This window comes from Misgurnus anguillicaudatus, chromosome 7 (genome assembly GCF_027580225.2).
Source record: "Misgurnus anguillicaudatus chromosome 7, ASM2758022v2, whole genome shotgun sequence".
Lineage (NCBI taxonomy): Eukaryota > Metazoa > Chordata > Actinopteri > Cypriniformes > Cobitidae > Misgurnus > Misgurnus anguillicaudatus.
Window position 1 is genome coordinate 34,289,448 of NC_073343.2, and position 26,901 is coordinate 34,316,348.

Consider the following 26,901-nt stretch of genomic DNA (forward strand, 5'->3'; position numbering starts at 1 on the left):
GATGCTTTTTAATGTTACTATATTACACATTTTAAAGCTAAAATCATTAGTGCCGTGGTGTTTCAATGGTTTCGTGAGAATCACCCGCATAGTGCTAGTAGCCCTTTCATCCATGCGCAGCACAAAAGTCCGGCATCGTCCATGAATTCGAAGTACAGGCGGGGATAGCAGCTTTACCTAGATACTTCCTATGACAAGACCCCTGTTCTAAGATGGCGGCGGTTTTGACGCATGCTCAGAGCCCCAAGGCGACATCTAGTGTACCGTATATATCTATAGTGTTACAGTAGCTGCGTTTCTATTACAGATTTTGTGCAAAACCTTAACGTTAATGTTGAGCAAAATTATGGCGTTTCCATTAACCGATGATATCTGAAACATAGTTTTTCCTCTTGTGACAAGTCATGATAAGACGTTAGAGTATTATCTAAACATTAATGCCAAGGAAAGCCCCCTATAGGAGCGGCAACATATAGGTGTTTCTTGGAGATAATAGTAGATTATTTTAAATCAAAAGAGATGTAGGAGTGTTATACAAACATTATTGTGAAGGAAAGCCTCTTATACTTATGAGCAGACACATATTGATGTGTTTCTGGGAGGTTTTAGTTCATACCACATCATCTTCAAATAATAATTATGTGACTTACTTACATCAGGTTTCCATTGCAGTTTTGTGAAATACACCTTATCCGAATTGCCTGAAAAACCACCTCATGCAAGCATAATTTTTTGGCGATATATGGTAGTTTTTTTGCTAAATTGGCGTGTTTCCATTGACCGTATTTTCAAATTCACAATGTCAATGTGAGTGCTTTAAAGGGTAATGGAAACACAGCTAGTGAGCCGATATAAGAATGGACAATAATAGATGTTTGATGTCTTTCTCAGTGAGATTTTATGAATGTTCTGCATACTTATGTTATGGTGCTAGAATGGCTTTTTAGCTAAACTAGTCAACTAAACCAATTACAAGCAAGTAAAGCATGCTAATTTCCATATCAAAAGTAAAATTTTGTAAGTTTAATCCAACTCCAATGATTCATCAGTTCAGGAAATGATTCATCCTGAACGAATTACCATACCGCTCAATCATGGATCCTATAAAGTGAATTTTTTATTTTTTTCAGCATCAGATCAAAAGGAATATCTGCAGCCACCTCCAGTCATGAATTCATTTAAAAACATTGAGGAATCGCGTGGGGTTGAACGAATAAGCCGGTGGAGAATTTCTGTTTAACGGTTGTTGAAAACTGTAACATCAAATTAGGCATTGATAAATGTAGATTGATCTAAATGTGCACATATGATGTTTTATATTCACATTAATAAGCTATTTCAACAGAGAAAACAAGGTGAGCATCTGTGATTCATGCAGACAGTTTGATTTTTCATATGTCTGAGGTGAACATCACCTGGAGATCTGAGATCCACAACTTCCTACCTCCATCCAAGCAGATGTGGTCATGAAATCAGATATCACACACACGTGCACACACGCACACACTGACTTAGACCCCAACAGCTCAGGGTGTAAAAAGAACAAAGAATTAGGCTTATAATATTTCCTCTTTTCTCTCCATCTTTTCTTCTGTGTTGGAAGCAAAAAATCTGGCAACCAGCAGAGGAAGATTTAGACTTGCAAAACTGAGCAACACACACAATCGGCAAGATTAACAGTAGAGAATTATTAAACAAGAAACAGAAAAGCATTGCTGCACACTACCAATTACATATTTATACCTCACAGCTTGATTTTCTTCTTTCATTTATTATACGTCAGTTTTCTTCATGTTTGTCTCTTATTTTTCTACAGATCCATGCATCTGCTGCTATAAGACAACATTCAATGCAAGATTTCCCGTCTGAACGCTTTCTCTCATCTGTGATGGCGGAGCAAAGCATTATGGGTATTTATCTCTCCCTCCATTCTTTCCTCAGTCGAAGAGTAACTGCATTATTTACAGAAGCGGTTAAAGTAGGACACAGGCGTCTTCATAGATCCCGTCTAAAGGAGTGGAGGGGGTTTGGTGCTGCTGTTTTCTCACACACACATCTTACACGCTCTGTAATTTCCAAGCATTCTCAGGTTGCCCATGACACATAATTGCTGGCTCTGAGAGAGAGAGAGAGAGAGAGAGAGAGAGAGAGAGAGAGAGAGAGAGAGAGAGAGAGAGAGAGAGAGAGAGAGAGAGAAAGAGAGAGACATGATATGTTGGTGTATTGCGCTCTCATAGCAGAATATACATTATTTATATACTGATATGTTTTTTTTTGCTATTATCCCTGCATCTGAAATACTAATTTTTGCATATTATATAGTATGGCGGTAGACAATTCTGGATGCAGTATATGTGTCTCTCCACAGAACTCTTTTTTTTAATTGAATGCAATGACAATCATTGTACAGAGCAGTTTGTATCTTCTCTCTTTTCTCCTAATTTCCCCCCATTGGTACTCAAATAATGTGATGCTTCAGTTCGGTTCATCACTGACTCATTTCACAGGACACAACACATGAACAGGTACTGTAGGGGGCAGCAGGTTCTTGCTTTAATCGTAGTTTAAATACTAAGGGAATGAATAAGAGGATGAGGGTTATGTGGAGAATAGACATAAACGTTTGCTCTCTTTTCAGTCATAAATCTTAAAGGGTGCATATTACGAGATTTTTTTTAAAGATGTATATTAAGTCTTTGGTGTCCCCAGAGTATGTATGTGACATTTTTGCTCAAAATACCTCACAGATAATTTATTATAACATGTTAAAATTGCCACTTTGTAGGTGTGAGCTAAAATGTGCAGTTTTCGGGTGTGTCCTTATAAATGCAAATGAGCGGATGAAAGCAAACACTGATCACCATAATGGTGGTTTGTTAAAATTGAAACTCAATTGTGCTGTCAATTATTTTTCCTTCTTTCTCTTTCTCTCTGCACTAAATGGCAGTGCTGTGGTTGGATAGTGCAGAGTAAAGGGCGGTATTATTATAATAAGATCCCCTTCTGACATCACAAGGGGAGCCAAATTTCAATTACCTATTTTTTCCACATGCTTGTAGAGAACGGTTCACCAAAACTAAGCTACTGGGTTGATATTTTCACATTTTCTAGGTTGATAAAAGCACTGGGGACCCAATCATAGCACTTAAAGATGAACAAAAGTCAGATTTTCATGATATGTCTCCTTTAAATGGACAAAAGATTATATTTCACAGTTTGATCAGTATTTCTTCAACTTGAAGATCACTCATTGTCCACCTTACACATACGGGTAGCTTAAGGCTTAACCTGATTTTACCAAGTGAGAGATGTCTTCAGGGAAACATATTGGCAACCCATCCCAAACCCCAAACCATAACTGAACCCTAAAATCAGAGGGAGATGATAAGTAAAACACAGCTTATCCTGGTTGTAAGCCTAAACTTGAAACAAACTGTAAACTCTTCTTTGGCTCTCAACGAAGGCGGTCGCATTTTCTCTCGTTCTCCTCCCACTTACCTTCCCTGCTTTGTTACTCTCCTCTCGTCTCGTCTACTGTCTTATACTTTGAGAGACTCTCTGCGCACTGCTCTCCAAACGTAAAAAATCTAAATATCATGGATCTGATCAACTGGTCTCTCAACGCAAGTGACACCATCTTCTCGACGAGAAGCTTGGGTTCGGAGGAACCTGACTGCCCTGCCGGAATGTTCGCAGCTGGCTATACGATGAACGCATGGGAGAGGTGGCGGGTCATGTTTCTGGCGACTCTTTCCATGGAGGACATTAAAGATATCTACCTATTCGGAACCATGATAACAGGTTTTCTGCTGATTGGATTAGGCATTGCCCTGGTTTATCGAAAAATTCAGAAAACGCTAACAGTTGTCCAAAACCTCACAAGGCTGCTCGTCATGATTGAAGCAATGAGCAAAGAGGTCAACACTGAGACTGAGACTATTAACCACATTCTGGATAACATCATGGAAAAGCTCATGGCTTTGCAAAGGCAAATGGATCGATTCAGAGACCGGAATGGACTGCGGGAGTAGTCGTGTAAATCGGAATGCGGCTACTCGCCAAGACCAAACAATCCCAATCTTATCTGCTTTCGGCTCCCCTCAACCAGCACTGACCTCGGCCAAGGCCGCTCTCGGAACAACAACTCCCTCGGAAGAACACTGCAATGAGACGCTCTTGTGTTCCTCCCCCCACTTCCACAGACACCTGCTGATTGTTGACTCTGTCTTGGACCCGATCAAGGCCGTCTGCATGGCATTGACATTCTTGTGGACTGAGGCACCTTGATTTGATGCCGGGAGTAGCGACTCTCCAGGTCTTCACATACAAGAACTTTTACATACATACAGACACATACACATACACACATATATAAAGATATGCATTCACCCCACGACCCCACATCCCATGCCTTCGCCGCTTTGTACCGCCAGTTTGACAAGCGGGTCTGTGACCAGCACCGAGAATGGCTGCAGGACCGGATGGCTGCTTGCCTGAGCTGAGTTACCTTCACCCCCACTTTCCTCCCCTGTTGCAGGTCGTGTGTTTTCATGACTTGTACTGGTTATGTGCTTATGTTGCTGAGGTGTTTTTCCTGTTCCCACACTGTACTCCCCACAGGAGAACCCCCAAGTCTGGGGGTTGTTTTTTCTCCTCCCCTCCCTCATTTTATGCTGTATTTCTTCCTCGATCCAGTCTTCCTCTCTTGCCCCCCTTGTCATATTGTACTGTATTGTATGTATGAACATGTTGATGGCTAATAAAGGGCTACTACTACTAAACGTATTTTGGAAATCGGATTGGTTGATTGAAATGTTGTCCCTGGTTCAGCTGCCCTGAGGACATCAAGCATTTGGGAAAATCAGGTTGAGTGTAGGCTGAAAATCTTAAATGTCATTCAAATGGGCTATACAGTATTTGCTTTCTTTATACTTGCTAAAGTCTTATTGTTCAAAATAATGTTTGTTTTTTACATTTGGCAGATGCTTTCATTTAAAGCAACTTTCAGTTCAAGTAATACCATTTTTTTATCAGCATGTGTGTTCCCTGGGTTCAAACCCATGACTTTTGCATTGCTAAGCCATACAGGAGCACATCTTAAAGGGACTGTAAGTAGGATATTAAGTGTTTTATTAATCAAAATCAATGTCTTTATTCATAAATATGTCCTCGTTGGTGTCAAATGACCTCTGCCAGTGATCTGACTTTTCTTTGTAAGCTTAAAATTTCTTCTCTTTATTTACATTGAACGGGTAAGTCCAAGGAGACGTCCATGTCGTTACGGCATATTGATAAACTTAGCCTACCAACGCGTTTCCACAATGCGTTTTCATTCCGAGCATGTGAACCAGCTGCAACGGACAAGGAGATCAGTGATTACATAACGCCTACCGTAGTTGCAACACGCATTTGGAAAAGCGAGGCGCTAGAGAGCACTATTTCTTTGAATGCAAAATACAATTTCACCACTAGATGGGGTAAATCCTACTTATTGTCCCTTTAAAGCCACACATGGACAACCTTGCAGTACTTTGGATATATAATGCAGTATATGATATAGACCCCTTAAAAGTTTGTAAACATTGCAGCGTCTCTGGGGTGGGCGGGGATTAGCTGGAGGCAAAAAGAGGCGCGGACGCAATGTTGGCAAGCGTAAGCTAGCACGTTTTAGGAGGGATTTATTAAACATGGATGCAGAAGACGGTTCGGAGCTGTCCGCATATGTACAGTCACTGATTCTGCGGGACCGTGACAGCTATTTTTGTAAATTAACTCTCACGATTTTAACCAGGTTTTGGATATTTCCTAGATATGTATGTGATATGAAATATGAATTACTTTCGGGTGGTTTGGGGAATTTTGTCAAGGCTTAATCTTATTGTCTAATATAACCTATGATTAGCAATATGGATTATTTTAAGAGACCATTCAAAGGATGGCACACACATCTATCGCTGTATGTTTAAAGGTGACATACAATGATTGAACGGAGTATTTATCCTTGTTCTGTGATGTGACATGTAGACAAAAAAATTTGTTTGGGTCTGTAATGCCTTTGAAGCTTCCTAAAAACCTCTCTCAGATAGCTCTATGAGGGTGGGGGATTTTAAACAAGTGGTTTTGCACATATTTGGCTCCCCCTAATGGCTTAACTTGCAATCTCATTACCGATTGGCTGAGTTTGCTGCCACTCAAAAAATCTGGCCAATTATTTTAAAATGGAAGGGCAGTTAGATGCCTGTGATGTCATAAGCATCAGTTTTTCAGATTGGGCTGTTTTCTGGCTGACATTTCTAAAAGAGGAATTTCTATGAGACTGAGATGTTTAGCATGTTTAGCACTTTTTGTATGTTTGTGAATGTGGGTAGACTACCATTATTCAACAAAGACAAGGTAAAAATGGTTTTTCATTCTCTGTCCCCTTTAACATTTAAGCTTAACAATAGTGCTGAAGGTTGGCAACTTTTCACCTATAAAACTGATTTGTACTAGATAAAACCAACATACCAGTACATATGCATAGATTATTTTACCTGATATGAAGTGTGCACTGAAAACACAAGCATTATTTATGATCGTCTCCATCCAGTCTGTACGCCGTATTGCATTCAACCACAATTGTCTTCTTGATTTCTGTGAAGGAATGTCTGCCGGGATCTGGTAAATCTTTAGATTTGAACCAAAAATGCTGTTCCTTCTATTCTGGCAGCCAAAAACACAACAAGACAAGTTTAAAAGTCAAAACCTCAAACTATTAGCGTGCCTGCTATGAGTTATGTTTTGCCTCCAGCTAGAGCGGTGACGTCACAGTGACGTAGGTGATTAAGAGGGTTTATAAATCAAAGTATAATTTCCACACATATAGCATTACATATATGCTATACAGTACATCTATCAGTATAATAAATGGAAATGATTTCTTTGAGAATTAACAATAAAAGCAAGACAAACATTCCAGTTCATTTTATTTTAAATAGAAGTGCGTGATGTAGTCGTGGTAAGAGGTCTTCCCCAGTTCGGTTCAGCCCAGACTTTGATTCTCAGGACTGACAACCTTATTATGCGCCATGCTTGTTATTGATATTACTCTGAGCTCGGTTGCCATGACCACCGCACAAGAGACATTTAATTTTCTCTCCTCCATCATCATTATCTATGAGACCATCTGTTGTGCAAAATGAATTCAGCCTCATTTGCATGACTGATAAGCGCATTCTTTATCTATTTAACAGAAGGTCATATGCCATAGGTTCGGAGGCAGCAAAGGAGAGAGACGGAGAGGTTGTGTCCGTGTGTGCATGTTCGGGGGGTTGGACAAGTAGGAGTGTGAAACATTTTTAGCACAGATGTTTATTTTGGTGAGCTCCTCTCTCACACCCAACACCGCCTGTGTGTGTGCAAATCTGCATGTTTAATAATTCTGTCAGGTATCTCACAGTGTTTAGTAAGAGGACTGGAGGGGGGGCAGACTGCCTCGAAAGCATTTCACCATAGTAAAAGACTTGACTATGATTGGACAATTCTTGTTCCAGAAACCCGGTGCGTGCCTCAAACTCCTATTCCCATATTAAATCACACAAAAAGCATATATGAATTTTAATATATTTGCATTATTCATTCAAACCCAAAAACAGGAAGGCAAAGGCGCGCTTGGCCCCCTGCTGTACAAAACTCAGTAATAGTCAGGCTTTCTGAAAGCCTCTCTTTGTAATATTGTAATATAGTTTGTTTATTTTTAGTATGTTTAGTATTTTATCCTCTTTGCGATGTTTGACTCACTCATCTTTGGCAGCCCTGTTTGATTTCAGATGTCATGTGAGCTGAATGTCTGTTTTGGCTTCTGTCTGATGTGTTTTGGGCTATTATACCTGACCTACTTCCTAAAATAATTGTGTGCTGTAGCCGCTCGCAGCTATATCGACCCTGATCACATCCTGATCACATTTAATCATACGCTGCTGTATTTCTCTAAAATAATCCATGAGTATACATATGTACCTAAAGAGTTCATCTTAGTATATCTCCAAGGTATATATTGATATAAAATGTATTTATATCGCTACCTAATTACATTTCTAACCTTTTTTTCCTGACAGTGTAGATGATGTAATGTACCAACATGAGCTGATGCTCCAGCTAGAGATACTAAATTGTCATTTTGGATAAAACCATCTACTAGATGCCTAAATGTTTACCCAGAGCTGCAAAGTTGTAGTTTTCTGCACCAGGAGCTGTCCGGTTCATCCGCTCCATTGCTTTCAACCGTTGGCCATTATAGCAACACAACTGATATAAGAACAGATAGACTTGTGTGAGGAAATGTGTTTGTTGCTATTAATAAACCCCTAGCACTGAGTGGGTAACATCAGTAGTTCGAGTGTTCATAGATGTGCACTTTAAATAGTAGACCATCAGGACATAGTTATTCCAATTTCAAATACTGTTTAGGATGGATAGTATGCAAAATGGGGTGCACATGGATGATAAAGATAATGTCGATAAACAGTCACAAAAATTGATGTAGATGACATTAAGTTGTCAATGCCGAACATCTTTACTGCAAAATCTAGATGCTCCCTCAGAAGGTGCGTTCATCACTGCTTATGAAATCTTACCAGCTTGCTCATACTTATTATATAAGAATTGTATCTATAAGACTAAAAACATCACTTCCTGCCTGCTACCGTCTTTAATTCAGACATTGAAACCCACATTACAATCAACAATAGCCAAAGACATTCGATAATCCGGCAGAGATTATATATGGCAGTATGTTTTATTGTTCATCAGCTGTTCCTCGTATCTTTATCTATATACAGTAGTTGTGGTGTGAACTACGCTATTCTTTTCAATACAGAACAAATTCTAAAACTATATTTTTATCAACCCATTCTCATAAAGTGTGTATAAATAGCACGCAGTGTGAAAAGTCGTGCAATACATACGCCAAATTTCAATTTTGCATGCATATGATACGCCAGTCCTTCCAGTTCACTTAATATGGTGCATCTTTCATGTCATTTTATGTATTGGTTCCTCTCTTTTTTTTAAACCATTGTCGCTTGGGTTTAGGGTTAGATTTGGGATTTTGCCGATTAATCGGCACCGATAGTTTATTAGCGAAACAATCGTCTATTGGCAAAAAATCCATGCCGATAGTTTTTCTAAGTTGTGTCCATTGCTTCATATCATTATGAAGTAATTAATTTGCTGAAAAGATGTGGCATTAGCAGAGAAATACCAGCAAGAGCTGGCAGTTTGTCATCAAGGCTAACCGGACGTTAATATTAGTAGTACCTCACACAAAAATACACACGGATAAATCCAGCCCAAATGCTCTTCTGTAATGATTATTAACATCTATTTACACATTAGTTTATCCAGCTGGTTACTTTTATCTATGATTTATTTTAAGTTAAAAACGAGAGAAAGTGAACTATATAGCTATTGGCTACATTAACATATCCAACAAATCAAAATCTGATTTCAGTTCTTTTATATTATCAGTCACCGCAATACATCTTTTGTTATTTTGATTAGATAATCATTAAAGTGTTAAAACAGAAAAAAATAAAGTACACTTTAAACTAGTGATGCACAGATGTATCGGCCGCCGATATTTATCGGCCGATTTTTGATGAATTTGAAACCATCAGCATATCGGCAATAGCACAAGAAAGGCCGATAACGATTGTTTATTAATTAACCGCATAAAGAAATCCATTATATGTAAAAAATGAGTTAATGTTGTTAATAAAATAAATGCTGAACAGCAAAAAACACATTTGAAGGTTGTCATGCAGTCTTATTATATTTGTTTTAGCTTAATTTGTGCCTCTCTTATTTTGTTGGTCAGTTGAATGTTAATTAGATTCAGTAAAAATAATTTGATGCAGAAATAAACTAGCTAATAGACCAACTGTATAGTATTATATACAAGTGTTTAATATCGGTATCGGCATCAACCAGAAGTTGTCTGTTTGAATCGGTATCGGCCCCAAAAAAATCCTATCGTTGCATCCCTACTTTAAATTTACATTTATGTCATTTCAGTTTTACCAGTAGGAGTATTTCACAAAGGTATTTACTTCAATACTTAGTAATATAATTGCTATATTTTTATTTATACATTTATTAGATTAAGCACATTTTTATGGTTGTAATACTGTTCTTTTATTACTTTTGTAATAAATTTGTAGCACTTTGAATGTTATGTTTGTTTTTATCCAGCATCCATTTAAAAAATGATCGGTCGATTAATCGGTTATCAGCAAGTAGGGAACAATGTAGTTATCGGTTTCGGTAAAATCCACTATCGGTCGATCTCTACACCCAAGTAGGTATTTTTTTTTGATTTTACAGAAAAATATATAATTTTATTTAAATCCCGTATTTCTTTGTGACCCTGGAATAGGAGTTTTTATGCAACTATTTTCATCCACTAGATGGGAAGCTAAACATAAGCGCAAACCGATGGGATGTAGCAAATCACCAGCATCTTTTCTTTGTGTTCTCTATGTGCTTCATACAAAAATCAAATCCATCACCCTTTAAACGAAACGGTAACTCTCACTTACAACAACATACAACCTCTCTTATGTGTAATGCAATGAATGTGTGTAGTGTACATTGGTTTTGTCTGGTAGGAGAGGACTGCTGTGTATATCGGCCAAAGCAGGGGAGGTCGGCTGGCCGTGTGAATTGGCTGCACCCTAAGCCGGTTATCTTTTCACTCCACACTTCTGGTGCCGTGCCAGAGCTCAGGGTCCTGGATGAGAGATCACGTTAATGAGACGTGCTGAACTGAGACTGACTGACTGTGGTCGTGTTTAAATCCCCTGCACTCGTCTGCATGTTATGTGTGTGTGTTTGTGATTTACTAAATACAGAAAGGAAGAAGTACACGCGCACATGCACACAGCGAGACCCCAGGGCCTATGGGAGACTGTGAAGTTGCGAGCAGACACACATGAACAGAAGGAGAGAGCAAATGCAAATTTAGTCTAGGATACATCGAAGCCAAAGCAGCCATATCCTACCTCCTCAAACCCTCGCTCGCCCAACCTCCACACTCACCCTCTCTCTCTCTCTCTCTGTTTCACACACACACATGTCCTGTATCACCGGGAGACTTGATGCTCAACGCTGTATTGTTTCCATGAACGTCTGGGTGGATGTGAAGATGTGAGCATCACGCTGAGGGTAAGAGCTCTGACTCACATACAGCTGCTTTCTTCTTTTCATCACTGACTGCCGCTCTCATCCACACTGCCGTCATCAGTATGGCGGCCACATCCTCGCATCCCTTTGCTCCGCCTCATTGGTGCTACCCCCCTCGTATGCCTTTTTTTTTCAACTCTCTCTCTCTCTCGCTCTCGCTCTCTTTCTCAGCTCCAGGCCCATTGGTCTCTGCCTTCAACCATTATCTTGCTTCTCCGGCTGTCTCTGCGTTCTCTCCATCCTTCCCGTTCGCCCTTCTTCCTTTAACCCGTGAAGAATGATTAGCATGCAGGAGACCAGGAGAAGTTTCCAGCGTGAGTGAGGACGAGAACGAGTGAACGATTGAGAGAAAGAGGAAAATACAAGCAGAAGAAAGTTGAGAGCGACGGCAGCTTTCTGAGACCGGTGGGTCACCTGTGTTTTTATGTTCTTGCTGGATTGATTTGCGTGTGTTTCATTTCAAGTAGCTAGATTGTAAAAGTGTAGATGTTGTGTTAGGACTATTAAATGACTTTTGTTTGTTGATGCAGTGAGATTGCTTTAAAGACTTGAATAAAAGCAGTTTATTAAGATGCTGCACATTTATGTCAATTGCCGTACAGATACAGTATTTTACTGTAAGTGGAATAATTCAGAAATTAATTCAATGTATGAAATTGAAAATAGAGAGTTTTATATGAGAATGTACAGACAGATCTTCTACCTGTAGTTTGTTTCTCGGTGATCCCACAATGATCTTTTCTGGAGTATTACTGTATTACTGTATTATTATTATAGTACAGTATGCAGACTTTAATGTTTATCTGAATGTAGATGTTGTCAGGGGTAAACACATATCTTTCAGGTCACGAGCTGTGGCGCTTTGTCTCTAGAAGATTCTGTGGGCTCGGTTTTGTTGTGTAAAATTGCACAATGTTACGTCCATATGTTTGAACAAATCTGAAATATTTCAATCTTGCTTGGTGTGTGGATGTTGATGAGACGTCTGTGAACTTCTGAGAAACTTTTGTTTACTCAAGACAAACTCGAAGACTTCACAATACTGCATTCATACCCTGGCTATATCTCTTGAATTCTAGCTAAATGCGACAATATGAATATATATGTATTTGTACATATATGACATATTGTAAATATATAGGTTAGAAGAACATTTCATTTATTATTAGTTTAGTTTAATAAATATAATACATGAATAATATATTACGCTAATGAAATTGCATACTGACAAATTGAGTCAGTCAATTTTTGGAAATTGTGATTTATAGATTATCTCAAAGCTGAATATATAAACTTTTCATTGATGGTTTGTTAGGATAGGACAATATTTTGCAGAGATAAAAATATTTGAAAATTTGGAATCTAAGGGTGCAAAATATTTAAATATAGAGAAAATCACCTTTGTCCAAGTTATGTCCAAGTAACTAATCATAAATACTTTTTGATATATCTTCAGAAAACATGATCTTTACTTAATATCCTAATGATTTAAAAAAAATATAATTTTACCCATATAATCAATGTATTGTTAGCTATTACAGTACGATTATGACTTTATGTGGTGCAGGTTCGTATTTCAATAAATACGAGAAGGGTGTTGAAAGTGACACAGCTGTAATATTGTCGTTATATCTGGTGTGGCACGAGTCGCTGCGACAGTGACATTTTTGCACTGAATAATAAAGAAAAACAAAACCGTTCTAGCCAAAAATGTTGCTGTGATTATCAGTATGATACCCAGTTTATCTTCAGTCGTTCACTTTACAGTTGGATGTAACTCTGCTGTCAGTAACTCAATCCAAAGTGTTCATGGAAGTGTAACGTAAAGCTGAGAGAAAGTGCACTTTACTCTGTCTTGATCTTTATTCTGAGACACAAACATATACATGAGAAGGATGTGTTCAGATCAAGCTTTTTCTGTGTTATATATTTGCACATAATAATAATATTTTAGGAAGAAAGCTAATGAATAATCTTCAGATCATTGCCTGTAATGAAACATTGCAGTAAATAATACATGGGTTATCCGAACATATACAACTTTAGTTTATCTACTGTGTGTATGACTACTGTACTGTTAATCTAAACCGTGCATGGTTTATTTTGAGATGACTATGTTAAAGATAGTGAAGATTAGTTTAAAAGTAACACTTAGACACAAAACTCTGTGATTTAATTCAATCTTCTCACCTCTGACAGACGGCAGACCTTACTGCTCAAACAATGAAACCTCTCCCATCTGAAACCCACTGAGATCTAGAAATACTTTACATCTTATCCATATATTCATATCTGCTAGATAAGTCTCAGCCTTAATATATTCATCTATGAAATGACTTGAGAAAGCTATAGAATAATAGGGCATATAAATCATATGAACTGCTTTCATGCTGATGTTTTGTCCTGTTTGGAGATTGATAGATTCGATTTCTTCTTATTTATAAAAAATGGCTGTAGAATGAGATTTTAATATACTTTTATTAGTGATAGACTTTAACAATAGATGATTGGCTGTCCTGTTATCGTTATTGGATTATTATTCACATAAAATCAGAACAATAATCGCACAAGAAAATCTGATGGACAAGTGTCAACGTTAAAAGGCATAAAATGATCACAGATACACTTACAGATACAGGTGGGAAAGATGGGATATTGATGGGCTTGTAAAATGGACAGCTTATGTCACAGTCAGTGGTAAATTAAATTTAAAGAGGACATATGATAAAAATCAGACTATTTCCATGTATAAGTGTTATAATTGGGTCCCCGGTGCTTCTATCAACCTAGAAAATGTGAAAAATTAACTTAGTTTTGGTAAACCATTCTCTGCAAGCATGTGAAAAAATAGCTCATTCAAATGTGTCTCCCCTTGTGATGTCAGAAGGGGATCTTATTATAATAATGCCGCCCCTTAATCTGCACTGTCCAATCACGGCACTGCCATTTAGTGCAGAGAGAAAATAATTGACAGGACAATTGAGTTTTAATTTCAACAAACCACCATCATACTGATCAGTATTTGTATTTCATCAGCTTATTTTTTATGTAAGAGAAGGAGTTTCATCCAAAGCAACTTAAAGTGCATTACAACATATACATTTTTGATCAGTATGTACATTCCCTGGGTTCAAACCCATGACCTTTATTTTGACTAAAATTTCTTTACAAAAACGCTAGAGGCAAAATGAGTCACCAATATTTTACACAGCCCAATCTCACAAAATTTCGTTATATAGTCATATAATTTTTTATTCTTTTTTTGCGATATTATCACGAATTTCGACGTTTTTTCGTGATCGTGTAACAAATTCCTGTTTTCGTGTGATTTTACAAGTATTGGTTACTCAACTGTTTTGTCCTATTTTCTTACCATTGTCGCTTCGGTTTAGGGTTAGATTTACATAAAATGACATCCTTACTCAAACCCAACTCTAACCTTAACGCAGGCGACATATAAAAAATAAATCAGAAAAAATAGTAAAAACCAATATATAAAGTGACATTCTAATGCAAGCACCAAATCTAACCCTAAACCGAAGCGACAATGGTTTAAAAATAAGAAAAAGCAGTTGAGTAACCAATACGTGATAATCACACGAAAACAGAAATTCGTTATACAATCACAAAAAAGTGGAATTTCGTGATAATATCACGAAAAAAGAATAAAAAACTCTGGGTAGATTTTACAATAACACCTTCATATATCTACAGTATATACTGTAATAAAACAGTTCTCTTGAATCAAATCTGAGAGCTTCCACAATGCTGAATTGTTCCAGTCATTGAATGAAACTGTGTCAATATTTACGGTTTTGTCGGCGATGAACCGGCGACAGACTGATGGTCGGTGTTTATTAGGCGTGAAGGCCATATTAGTAACTGAAATCAAGTCAACTACGTGTGACATTCAGACGTTCATCAGTTCTGTGTGAGAGCGCCGGACACCATCACGACCCATAAGAAAACATCATCTATTTCTGAGCAGCGAGGCCAATTAAAAATCAATCTTGACTTTGGTGCAGGACTGTAATAGTGAGTGTGTGTGTGTAGTATGAAGTAGACGGGTGATTAATACCAGCGCTCACCTACTGCCATAACACACACCCGCAGACATTCATCTGGCAAGCCTGGCTAACCTGTGCCGAGCGCCGACACCGTGACAGTCCCGGGTGTCAGAAACATGAGGATTTGCATGAGTTATGTGCTCTGCAGGTGTGTGATAGAGTAACGGCCAGGAGTGAAGCATACAGACGGCACACAGACTGAAGCCACGGCGGGTTAGTTATCCCCACTCGCCGTCTACTTCAGTAAGAACAGAAGGGGGATTATCACAGCATTTCTTTGAGCACTCAAGCATCTTTTGTCCGGCTCAGTTGTGCATTGTTTATGATTTTACTTTGTTGTTCAAAGTGAACTCATAGTTTTACAGTATTAGTAGTGTGAGCTGCAATGCTTATGCCAATATTTTTGCCCGGGTCGTCTTGGCATCTGCAAAACTTTTCAGTATGCATATTGTAAATGGTATTAATTTTTTTAATGAAATGACTTCATTTGCATACAGAAGAAGAATGCAAAAGAATGCAATGCACTTGACAGAAAATAATATCAGCTATCTTTTAATTATTTGACTGAACTTTTTTTTTACATTTTAGTAATATAGCATACTGGGCAGATCTATCATCCATTCATTCATCCATCCATCCATTCATCTGCAAATACCCTTCATCAGAAATAAGAGAGATTTGATGAAACGATGGTCAGGAAACACCGCAACACTTTTGTAATGCTAATTTAAGATCTTTTGCTGGATTTTAAAACTTTGAATCTTAAAGATACATTTTGTGCGTGTCTGCCAAAGAATGAGGAAAGGCTGCGGAGACGAAAATCCTCCTCCCCACACTGGGCTCAGAAAAGAGAAGCGATATTGGAAAATGATTACAAAACAGTCATCCATAATTCATCAAGCGTATTGGTGAGGGTGCACGATTCTTATTACAGCTGCTCTTTAAATCAGATTTGTCGGATTTGATCACTGTGATGTCTTCTAGTCGCACAACTATTGGGCAAATATTACTGTGTCTAATGGATAATTCATTATGACAAGTGATTCCATTGGGAAGGAAAGTGTGAGAGCTGGATGTAAGAGGAAGATGAAAGTTGCCTTACTGTGGATTTTCACATCTTATTTATCGACATTGTAACTAATAAAAAACACTCTTTTGTTTGTTTATAGCAAACTATAAACAAACAAAAATGATGATTATAAGTTTCAGTGTTATTGTTAAGCAACTAACACATTTACATTGTGGCAACGTTTGTGCTACGTTCTATTTTTACTTTGGCAACATTGCACTGTGTTTGCAACATTGTGACAACGTAGAACGGAACATTGTTGTGCAACATTCAGCAATTGTGAGACGACGTTCAGATTCGATGCCACAGCAATGTTTTGTTGTTAATAAAAAAATGCCTAAATAAATAAATACAACATGTAATTGTGTAATCTAACACAGCTATTATTGTTAAAATTTCTGTAACCTAAAAAATAAATTCATTATAATTAACATTATCTATTGTAAACTTTAAAGATATTTTATTCAACTTTATTATTAAACATCACAATCATAAAGTTGTATTTTAACTAAAGAAATATATGTAGGCTATTATAGCTTATATTAAGTAAGGAATAATTGACGACGAGCCATTGAATTATAAGAAAATAATGCACACCCAAGGTTTGCGTCGTGCCGTTACACCGCGGGTGTGCATTATTTTCAAATCAATTATTCTGCTTATACCACCGTTACCACAAACATTGCTCTGGTGCCTATTTTTAAGACATTTGACTTTGATTTGATTTAAGACATTAGGTGTGCGGTTATCAAAAAATAATGCATGCCCACGGAACATTTCTCAACCAATCAGAATATAGCATTCAACAGACCCGTGCATGGTATACGTTTATTTCATGTTTTAATTTAAAAGTAAATTCATAGCCTTAAACCAACTGCATATCAACAGCTCATGCTGTGATTACTGGACGGTTACCACCATTTATTGCAAAATTATAAAGCGGAGAAAAAAGGAAAAACACAGCTACTTTCTGCCTTCAGGAGTCCGGTAAGATCCCCTTCCTCAGGTGTCACGAGGCAGGCTTTATAGGACGGCACAGGTGCAGCTGGTTTTCCTACTGAACGTATGAAACAACAGACATTTTCAATTCTATCATGACTATACTGTAAATCAAAGTAAACTAGGCCAGTGGTTCTCAAACTGGGGGCCCTGAGATGGTGGCAGGGGGGCCTCAGTTGTATAATATTTTATAAAATACATTAATTTATCATGAATTCTGTGTAAACCCCAGAAAAAGATGACTACTAACCAACTGCACTACTTTGTATATTTTAAAGCTCATGTAACACACTCTGTTTCTGCATTTCTGATGTTAATCTGGAGTACCTATAGAGTAGTCAGATTTATAAAAGAAAGATTAGCTTTATCGAATCTTTCCGATAACGTACGAAAAACTGAAGAAGGAGGAGTTACTACTGCGGGAGGAGCGATTACGAGTCTTTATACAACACTTATAACTTATGATTCACTACATGTTCGTGTCATTTATATAATATGCACGCGCCTATTTCCAACATAAGACAAAAGTCTTACTTACCGCATGCAACTCATGACTTTTCAACGAAATCCAGCGTTAAACAAACACACGCAAAACTCCGCTGCTACCCCGGATAATAAACACACTTCTTCTTTCGTGCCATTCTTGAGTTTTGAAATTAAACAAAGCTGTCGCGTGATGTGATGTTTGTAAATTCTAGCGTCTCCCATTGACGGGTGGGCGGGGTTTTCCGGGGGCAGTGCCCATATAAAGAAGTGATATGTATAGAAACCTCTGAAACGTCAGCTGAACCCTGGCGAAGTGCATTGGGCACAGAAATACTTTGTAACACGCACAACTGCTTTTTGACACTTTGCCTACGTTTAGCATGAGGAAACAACTCTATAACTGTGTTAATAAGTCAGAATGCTTGAAATACCATTGAACCCCCCCTTTAATAAGTTTTGGTTTATTCAAATTGAATGTTTTACAATGTTTTATGTCATAAATTTTCTTTGATAGGCCACGAAGGGCACAAGTGGGGGTCACCGTATACAAGGGGGGCTGCACACCTAAAAACTTTGAGAACCACTGAACTAGGCTATATTATGACTACATGAGCTGTAGTTTTGCTGACCAAATAAGCAGTAATACTCACAAATCCTTGCTCGATAAACAAAAGCAGACTTTTCTGACAACCAATGCGATGTGTCTCAGCGCAGTGACGTGTAAATGTTGTCCGCTGGTTGTTTGCACAACATACGCACAACCTAAACCAGCGACCCTGAAGTTGGTTAAAGCAATGTTGTGGCAGAATTTAATCCACCATATTTTCCCGTTAGAAAGTTGGCTACGTTGAGATAACATTCTGTGTTTTCTGGGTCATTCTCATTTAGCTACTGCATTAAATTTATACTAAAACTCAAATCGCAAATATTTGTTTTAGGAAAGTAATAGTTAACCTATGTACGGTTGGGATTACACATAGTACTGCAAAAGCAATTGATCCATATTTTTTTCTGTTAAGAACATTTAATTGCATATTTTTCCTCTTTAAAAGAGCTCAACAATGTCAATGTTAAAGTTAACACAATAAAAATATATACAAGCAAAATATTGGAAGAATGACATTTTATTTTGTCAACATATTGAGATTAATATAGACATGCAAATGTTCCCATAAAACAACATTCAAAACATTTTTATTCTTAAGTGTTATACACAAAATCATTTCAATAATAAGCATCATAATTTGTTTAGTATTTTATTAATTTTATCAGTACTGTACATATTCATTGTCACCTGTAATACTTCTGTAAACGAGAAAACATTATTGGATTTATAATGAGGAGATTTTTTTAGCTTTATTTAAAAATGTGAAAGCATCAAAAAACTTCATGACAGATCGATAAAATTAAAGTGAGGCTGTCAAAGCGAAAAATAGGCGAGAAAAACGTAATAGCATTTTTACTGTTTAGGACCATAAAAAGCTGAAATATCTCTCAGCCAACGCTCTTGCTCACTTATTGTTGATTGCATCTTTTCATTGTGCCAAAACTTTATTTTATTGCCTTGAAATGACTTATGTAGCTTCAAGTGCGATTACTTATAGTTATTGATTTATTGTGCTTCTGCTCCTTTGGCTTTCAGAACACTTTGATAGCTCATTTTGACATTCGTAACATCGACCCATTGACTGAATCTGCTGTTGTCAGGCTAACTATAATCATCGAGTCTGAGACTGATCCATCCTCAAAAAAGACCTCACAGCCTAATTTACAGAAAGACTCGTAGAGGACCAGAGAAGACCAGAAACACATACACAAGTAGAAATGCAGACAATGGGATGGGATGGGATAGGAAGCTATTATAAAGAGTTTTTTAACCAACTATGCCTAAGTGTTTTTGGTTAAAAAATGTCACAATGCCAATCAATCTTATTCGTAATATTTAAGCAGTTTTCACTATGAATTCATCATTATTTGTTGTTGCATACTATATATATAGAGTACTATGAAACTGAAACCTGATTCCTTTGTATGCACAAACTTCATAAAGCAAAGACCAGGGCTGAGTATAGAGACGGGAGCTGGTGTGAATCATGAGACAGAGAGAGATGAAAGTGGGACCCAGGGGCGCCTTTGTCAGCGGTTTTGGGAAGAGGCGGATGAAACCCCAGGTGCATACTGGAATTGCCCTACTTCCAAGAGCTGCCTCAGCCCTGAGTTTCTGTCCTTTAGCAGACAGCATTATTTCATTATTGCTCCTGCAAGATTATATGAACAAACAACATTCACAACGTTCATCGATATCCTTTGTTCGGTTTGTCTATAATTTAACTTCACCTATACAATCATTTGTGAGGAATTCGGTTTGAACGAAAATATTATTGACATGTTTAGTGCTCCTTTCATCTTGCTTTGACCTATTTTATGTTGCTCTGCTGTAAAATAGCTCAGTGAGAAATTTGCTGCATGCTTATTTCCAAAAAGCTGATCGTTGTATCGGCCACTGAGAAATCCTACAGCGTGCATTAAGAGTAACACGAGCAGGCAGATATAATTGGTTTCAATCTGTTACTGCGAGGGCTATGTTAGTGTCATCTGCCCATTTTCCATTTTTGTGATATTGTGTCCTTGCCGTTCTTGGTGAGATTTTAAAGAGATGATTTTGGTCCAGGTAGGGTCATTCTTGACAATCACATGCTCTTCCTCCAGGTCCAGGGTGTGAGGATAGTTTTGATATGAGCACAACATCCAAGTGAGGGGAATTGTGGACCTGGCAACCCAGACGGTCTGTCTATAGCACGATTTCCCTCGAGAGCTCAGGTGGTTCATCTGTGCGACATGATAGTGCATGCATAGGAAGGGGTTTACATCATTTTGGAGGATCCTGTAAAGCTTTGGTTAGCCTTACTCATCTTCAGCTTTCTTGCCTGTGGCTCTTGATGTGATCCGGTTACAGCTTCACATTATGTAACACTAGACTAAAAACGAATAATAAACAGCAGATATTTCTGTCATCGGATGAGTCCTATTTAACGTTAGCTGATACACAAGCTGTGATGTGAATTGTGATGTAACTTAGCATCCTCTAGTCCTCTTTATGATCCCTAACAAGATGTCTTGACATGAACACATTCTGTTTGGTGTTTTTACATTATTTAAAGAATCAGTATGTAAGAAATGTATATTAATTAATAATAAAATGGCCCTGATATGTCACTAGACCTAAAGAAATCATTTTCATTTCAAATACTTATATCACTGACATCAGTGGTCTGGCCAGGATATCGTCATTTAAAAGGTGGAGTTGCAGCCCTCAACTGATGTTTATGTTGTCATGTTATGTAATGGACACCAGTTGTGTGATTGCAGTACCAGTTTTGGCCACAATCCTACATACTGTTCCTTTAATGATTATTCATAAACGGTATGGCTGACTCACCAACCCAGTATCACGAAATTACGTACCTATAGTCACGTAAATTTGTGAGTCTTTCCGTGACACTGACACGGAAATGTTTTTCTGCCTTTTTGCGTGAACATGTCATGGATTTCATTGTCCGTGTCATTGTCACATAACTGTTTTATCCTACTTTCTTACCATTGGCGCTTCGGTTTAGGGTTAGATTTACATAAAATGACACCCAAACCCAACTCTAACGGCGCATTCACATGGGGCGTAAGCGTTAAGGCTTAACAGAAGGCTTCTCTGAAGAGTGGCCGCTACACGTCTTCCATAAACATAATTGGCTAGCTCTGCCTAGGTTATTTGCATAAGGCGATCTGATTGGCTAATGCACACGTTGCCGCTTGAAAAGTTGAGAAATGTTCAACTTCTGCCGCGAGCAACGGCACTTACGCGGCACCGACGGATCCACAATTAAGTTCGGCAACGCATGACGTCACCCATTAAAAATGAATGGGAGGTGTTAACGCTGATGCCCCGTGTGAATGCGCCGTAAGGGGTTGTGCGCACCAAAACTTCTAAACGCGGCTGAAAACGCCTGGAGGACGCCGAGTGCCGGCTGTTTTTTCAGCTGAGCGCCAGCTTTCTTCTGCCGGGCGCCTTGGTGGCTGTGATGCTTGGGCTTTGAGCGGATTGGTTGTTGTGGTGCTTGTCCCGCCCCTCCTCCGCTGTGGTTGGACAGGCGTGTGGGAGCTGACATTGACGAGCGGAGCTTTTCATACGGAGTTGAATATCTTTCAACTCTCGACGTTCAGTGCCGAGAGCGGAAAATCTGCAGAGCGCCGGTTTTCAGTGCGGAAAAAAACGCTAGCTTCTGGCTTATTTGAAAAACGGCGAGCTTCCATTGGAAAACAATTGAGGCGTAAAAGCTTTGGTGTGCATGCCCCCTTACCCTTATGCCAGGCGACAATGATTTAAAAGTCATAAAATATAAAAAATAAATCATGATAAAAAGGTATAAACCAATGCTTAAAGTGACATCCCAACGCAAACACCAAAATTAACCCTAAACCAAAGCATCAATGGTTTGAAAAGAGGACAAAACAAATACGTGACAATGACACACAAACACAAATACGTGACATGTTCACGCAAAAAGGCGGAAAAACGTGTCAGTGTCATGGAAAAGACTTACAAATACAATATACAAAAACATATTAAAGCATATGAAGATTGTGTTTAAAAGAAAAAAAAAGCTTGGCTAGATTTGGGATTTTCATTCAAACACAGTTTGGGAACAGCGAGGACATCCTGATAAACGTTCATTTCCATCCTCTACAGCTTCTGCAGATGAATCATTCATACAGCTGTAAAAGCACGAGGGCGGCGTTAAGCGTTTTCTTACCCGTCCGTGTCTTTTTCTTATTATTTTCTCTATTATATAACATCAAGCGTTAATGTAAAGAATACATATGAAAGCTAGATTTGATGCTGGGTTTATCGAGCTCCGTCTGGTGATGTTCCTGCTATTCGGCTCAGTGGTTCGTCTGGCTGAAGGGTTTGTTTTAAGCGTGAAGGGCATTGGATTCTGTCACGCCTGGCAGGCGTTCCTCTCTGGATGCATCTGCCTGAATACTGAAGACCTCTCAGGATGTGTTTGAGAGATGTGCGGCGCTCCACATAAAGTCTGAGTCAATGTCAATGCGTGTGAGACGTTCAGAGGTTTTCTTTGCGAAACGCAGCACGTTGTTCCTGATGCTGTGCATGCTGGGTTATCGTGTACAATTGAACATTTTCTCAATACGAGTGATTGAAAGCTCACGGTGCTACAGTGTTTCGTATGGTTTTTGTTTGGTATGGGTTGCTAAAAGCAGTCAGATCAGTTGTTCTATTCCGGTACTAAGGTGTTCTGGATGGTTGCTAAGTGGATGAACCATAGAAACCATCACCAAGTCCACCCTATAATATTCATGTTTGTAGATAGTTTGAGTCTCTCCTTTAATGTTCTGTCAGTCTATAAGATTGCTTTCATGATCTGAGAGTGTTAATCGATAATCTAATCGGTTAGAAAAGTAACCGTACACTCGACAGCCCATATGATTTGATCGTTATGATGTAATCGTTCCATGTTCATACCATAAACAAATATATTTTCTAAGTTATAAAAGGCTTGTTACCAACAGGATGTTTGTCTTAGCATACATCTATATTTATCACATACGCATTAACATGACATTACATTTATGCATTTGGCATATGCTTTTATATAAAGTGATTTATGGTGCATTCAAGTTATCCGTGTACATCTTATATTCAGAATGAGCCATTATGTTCAGGTCATGGCTGTGTATGCATGTAGTATGCAGGCATGTCGTGTTCTCTCTCTCTCTCTTTCTCTCTCTATCACACTAATGCGTTACATGCCTGACTGGTTCTGCTGTGACGGCTGATGCTTGTTGTGGATCCGCCCTCAGTATTGCTGTGTCGGTCGGCTCTGGAAGTCAGTCCGACTGCAGGCTGGTGTGGGGCTTTAGTTGCATGACTGCTGGGTAACACCTGTCACACAGAGGCTTTCTGTCTAAGATAAATACATACTGACAGCTCAGAGTCTCTCTCTCTCGCTCTCTCTCTAATTCTCTATCACTGTCTCTCGTTCATATTCTCCCTCTCCGTCTGTCTCTCTGGCTGTATGTCTGACGGTGTCTCTTTTTCTCGCTTCCTCTCTGTCTGTCTTTCTCTTATTCTCTTTCTCAGTCTGTCTGCATGTCTCTCTCCCTGTCCTTCTTTCTGACGGTGTCTGTTTTTCTTACTCCCTCGCCGTCTGTTTATCTTTTCTTAGTCTCTTTCTCTGTTTCTCTCTCTCCCCCTCCCTGTCTGTCCAACTCTTTTTCACTCTCTTTCTGTCAGACGGCCTATAAAAATATTTTTAAAGAAACAAAACATGCATGAATTTTGCCTTTGTGCATATGATGCACATGAAAAAAATCTTAAATCAAGATGCATTTAAAGAAAATAAGTACAAAAATATCAAATTTAAGTGAATTTGTGCATAAAACAAAATCTGCAAATGGGGGTAAGAAAATAAATATTGAACTTAAGAAAAATGTTCTTTCCCATTGGCAGATTATTATTATTTTTTTTGCTTTTTTAAGCACAAATTCACTTAATTTGTATATTTTTTCATTTAAAAACAAGACTTGTTTTGCATCTTGATACAATAATTTTAAATATTTGTACTTAAAACAAGACAAAAAGTACGAAAGTAAATTTTTTTGTTAGTATGTTGATTTACTAGCGTCTGTACACTGCAAAAAATGATTTTCAAGGGATAATTTTAAAAAAAGTCTGGCAATTGGGTAAGCAAATTATTCTTGAATTTTTTTAAATTTAGTGTTTAAGAAAATTTTTTTTTTTTTGCTTACCCCGGCAGTTTTGCTTGTTTTATGCACAAAATCACTTTAATTTTATATTTTTTTGGTCTAAAAACTAGATTTATTTTATTGGGCCATTTTGCTCATCAAGAAAAAGCATCTTAATTTAAGAATTTTTAGATATTTTTACTGAAAACAAGACAAAAATACTAAGATTTGTTTTTCTTGAAAATAATTTTTTGCAGTGTATTGTGTAAATGTGGTCGGTGGTGCATTGATTTGGTAGAAATCCAGTCTGACTTTTGCTTCAGACTTTTGTGTTTGAAAGGCAACAACAGAAAGTCTTTCCTAGATTACTGTTTACAATGCCTCTGTAGTTACTGAGGTCAAATTTGTCTCCAATTTTGTACAGTGGGTGCACTGCAAAAAATGATTTTCAAGAAAAAAATATTTTCTTAATGAGCAAAATGACCTAGGAAAATAAGTCTAGTTTTTAGAAAAAAAATATACAACTTAAAACAAGCACAAAAAAATCTGCTAATGGAATAAGAAAAAAATTCTTGAATTAAGTTTACTTTTTCATAAAGACTTTTTTTGCTTGTTTTAAGCACTAATTTACTTAAAGTTTTTATTTTATGTCTAAAAACTAGACTTATTTTCCTAGGTCATTTTGCTTCCGCTCCGCTTCCCGTCGTGCCGCATTACCACCTTTGGTGTGCATAATTCAATAGCCTGTTGTCAATTTTCCTTACTTAATAAAGCATTTTGCATTGTTGCAGGACTGTGTTTTCTGTTCTGATGTCCAAACCACATGCTAGCCTTTCTGGGTTTTAGTTCATTTAGTGCTTCTTTTAGTTCTTCCAAGCTATTCTGTGGTGCATTTCCCAAACAACGACGTAACTCGTTGCTGAACGACCATAGTACGATGCATAGTTGGAGAAACAAACTACCTTGTCACGACTGTTTCCCGAAAGCATATTAACTTTGTTCGCACACTCATCGTTTGAACCATGTTGATTTAACAACATAGTTGATGATGTCACGTGGGAGGTGAAGCACTAATTAATCTGTGCAAATCGATTTAATGTCAGATTATTGCTGTATCGGAAGACTAATTTTGTAATCGTGATTTAGTTATCTGCTGTTTATTTTCAAGATATTTAATTCACACGCAAGTTCCCTCTTACGTCACTCCTCCCAGGGATTCCCCAGGGTCTTAAAGCTCGTAGGGCTTCGCACATGCACAGTTTTCAAATGCAGCGCTTTCATTCTGTTTACAAATTTAAAGACGTAAAATAAAATTCTATTATATTTAGAATGATGGATATAGACTGTCCTACATGTTTTTTGCTTATTTTGTTCAAAAGCATGATCAACGTAAGTCTACATATGATAATAACAAGGAATGTTGCTTCTAACGACAGGTGAAGAGCTGTCGTTCCAACGACAAAGTTAGCGATGCAGTTTGTGAATGTTCATTTGAATGATGGTTTCGGGAAACACCAAATCCTTGAACGATGTTAGTTATGATGGAACTTACGATGTTCGTTGGCTAACGTTGCTTTTGGGAAACGCACCCCTGGTAGTGTAAAGGTTTTGGTTGTTTTTACTTAAAGATTCCAATTGATTTAGTTTAATTTGTATGTTTTTCTGATCACGTGTAAGACTATATGAGGAGATTTCTCTGAACAGGTTTCCTCTCCCAGTCTGTCTGTCTATCTGACTGTATCTGTCTCATTCTTTCTCTCCGTCTTTTTCACTCACTTCCAGTTAAATCTTGATTGTCATCTCAGGGTAAAAGTAAAGAGCATTTCAGATACCTCCATCTGTTGTTTCTGATGCACAGGCTGTTCCGGATACATAACACTTATGGATAAAGCAATCCTAGACTGCATTTCTTTAAGCTTATGCCCATCGGTGGACAGGGAAGAGAAACATTTAGATTTAATTCAATACATGTTGATGACAAATAATTCACGGAAATGTGTGTGCTGTGTATTTTCTTTATAGTACAGTATTGTATATCAAACCAATTCAATTGTGTTTCTGTTAGCATTCCAGAAAACCATTGGATGTTTTTGAGCTTGTTTATGTTTTAGTTACTGTGCCTTTAAAGGTATCTGCTTATGTAGGGAGTAGAAAGTGAGAAATCTCACCAAGCTTGGATCTGTTATATTTGTTTGGGGAATTGTAATGTGTCCTCCTTGAACTGTGGATGTTCAAGGTCTTAGGAAGAGATAAAAGACAACATTTATGAGATGACAAGGTTGAATATAATGATTGCTT

At 37.9% G+C, this 26,901-nt stretch overlaps 1 protein-coding gene and 1 long non-coding RNA gene across 8 annotated transcripts in view; one reads left to right on the top strand and one right to left on the bottom strand.

Annotated features, from left to right (window-relative positions):
• Positions 1 to 322: 322 nt before the first annotated feature.
• Positions 323 to 11,393, bottom strand: LOC129417570 (uncharacterized). Its single transcript, XR_008635794.2, has 3 exons — positions 11,221 to 11,393; positions 1,744 to 2,116; positions 323 to 1,647 (listed from the first exon to the last, which is right to left on the bottom strand). It is a non-coding gene; the product is annotated as an uncharacterized lncRNA (long non-coding RNA).
• A 92-nt stretch (positions 11,394 to 11,485) lies between these two features.
• Positions 11,486 to 26,901, top strand: part of myt1lb (myelin transcription factor 1-like, b) — a 102,282-nt gene continuing 86,866 nt past the window's right edge. For 5 of the 7 annotated variants that reach the window (XM_055172345.2, XM_055172342.2, XM_055172344.2 and 2 more), the window contains exon 1: positions 11,488 to 11,625. The gene's annotated coding sequence lies outside the window, so the exon portion shown is untranslated. Of the gene's footprint in view, positions 11,626 to 26,901 lie in introns of all 7 variants that reach the window. The other 2 variants (XM_055172343.2, XM_055172348.2) reach the window with 1 other exon arrangement.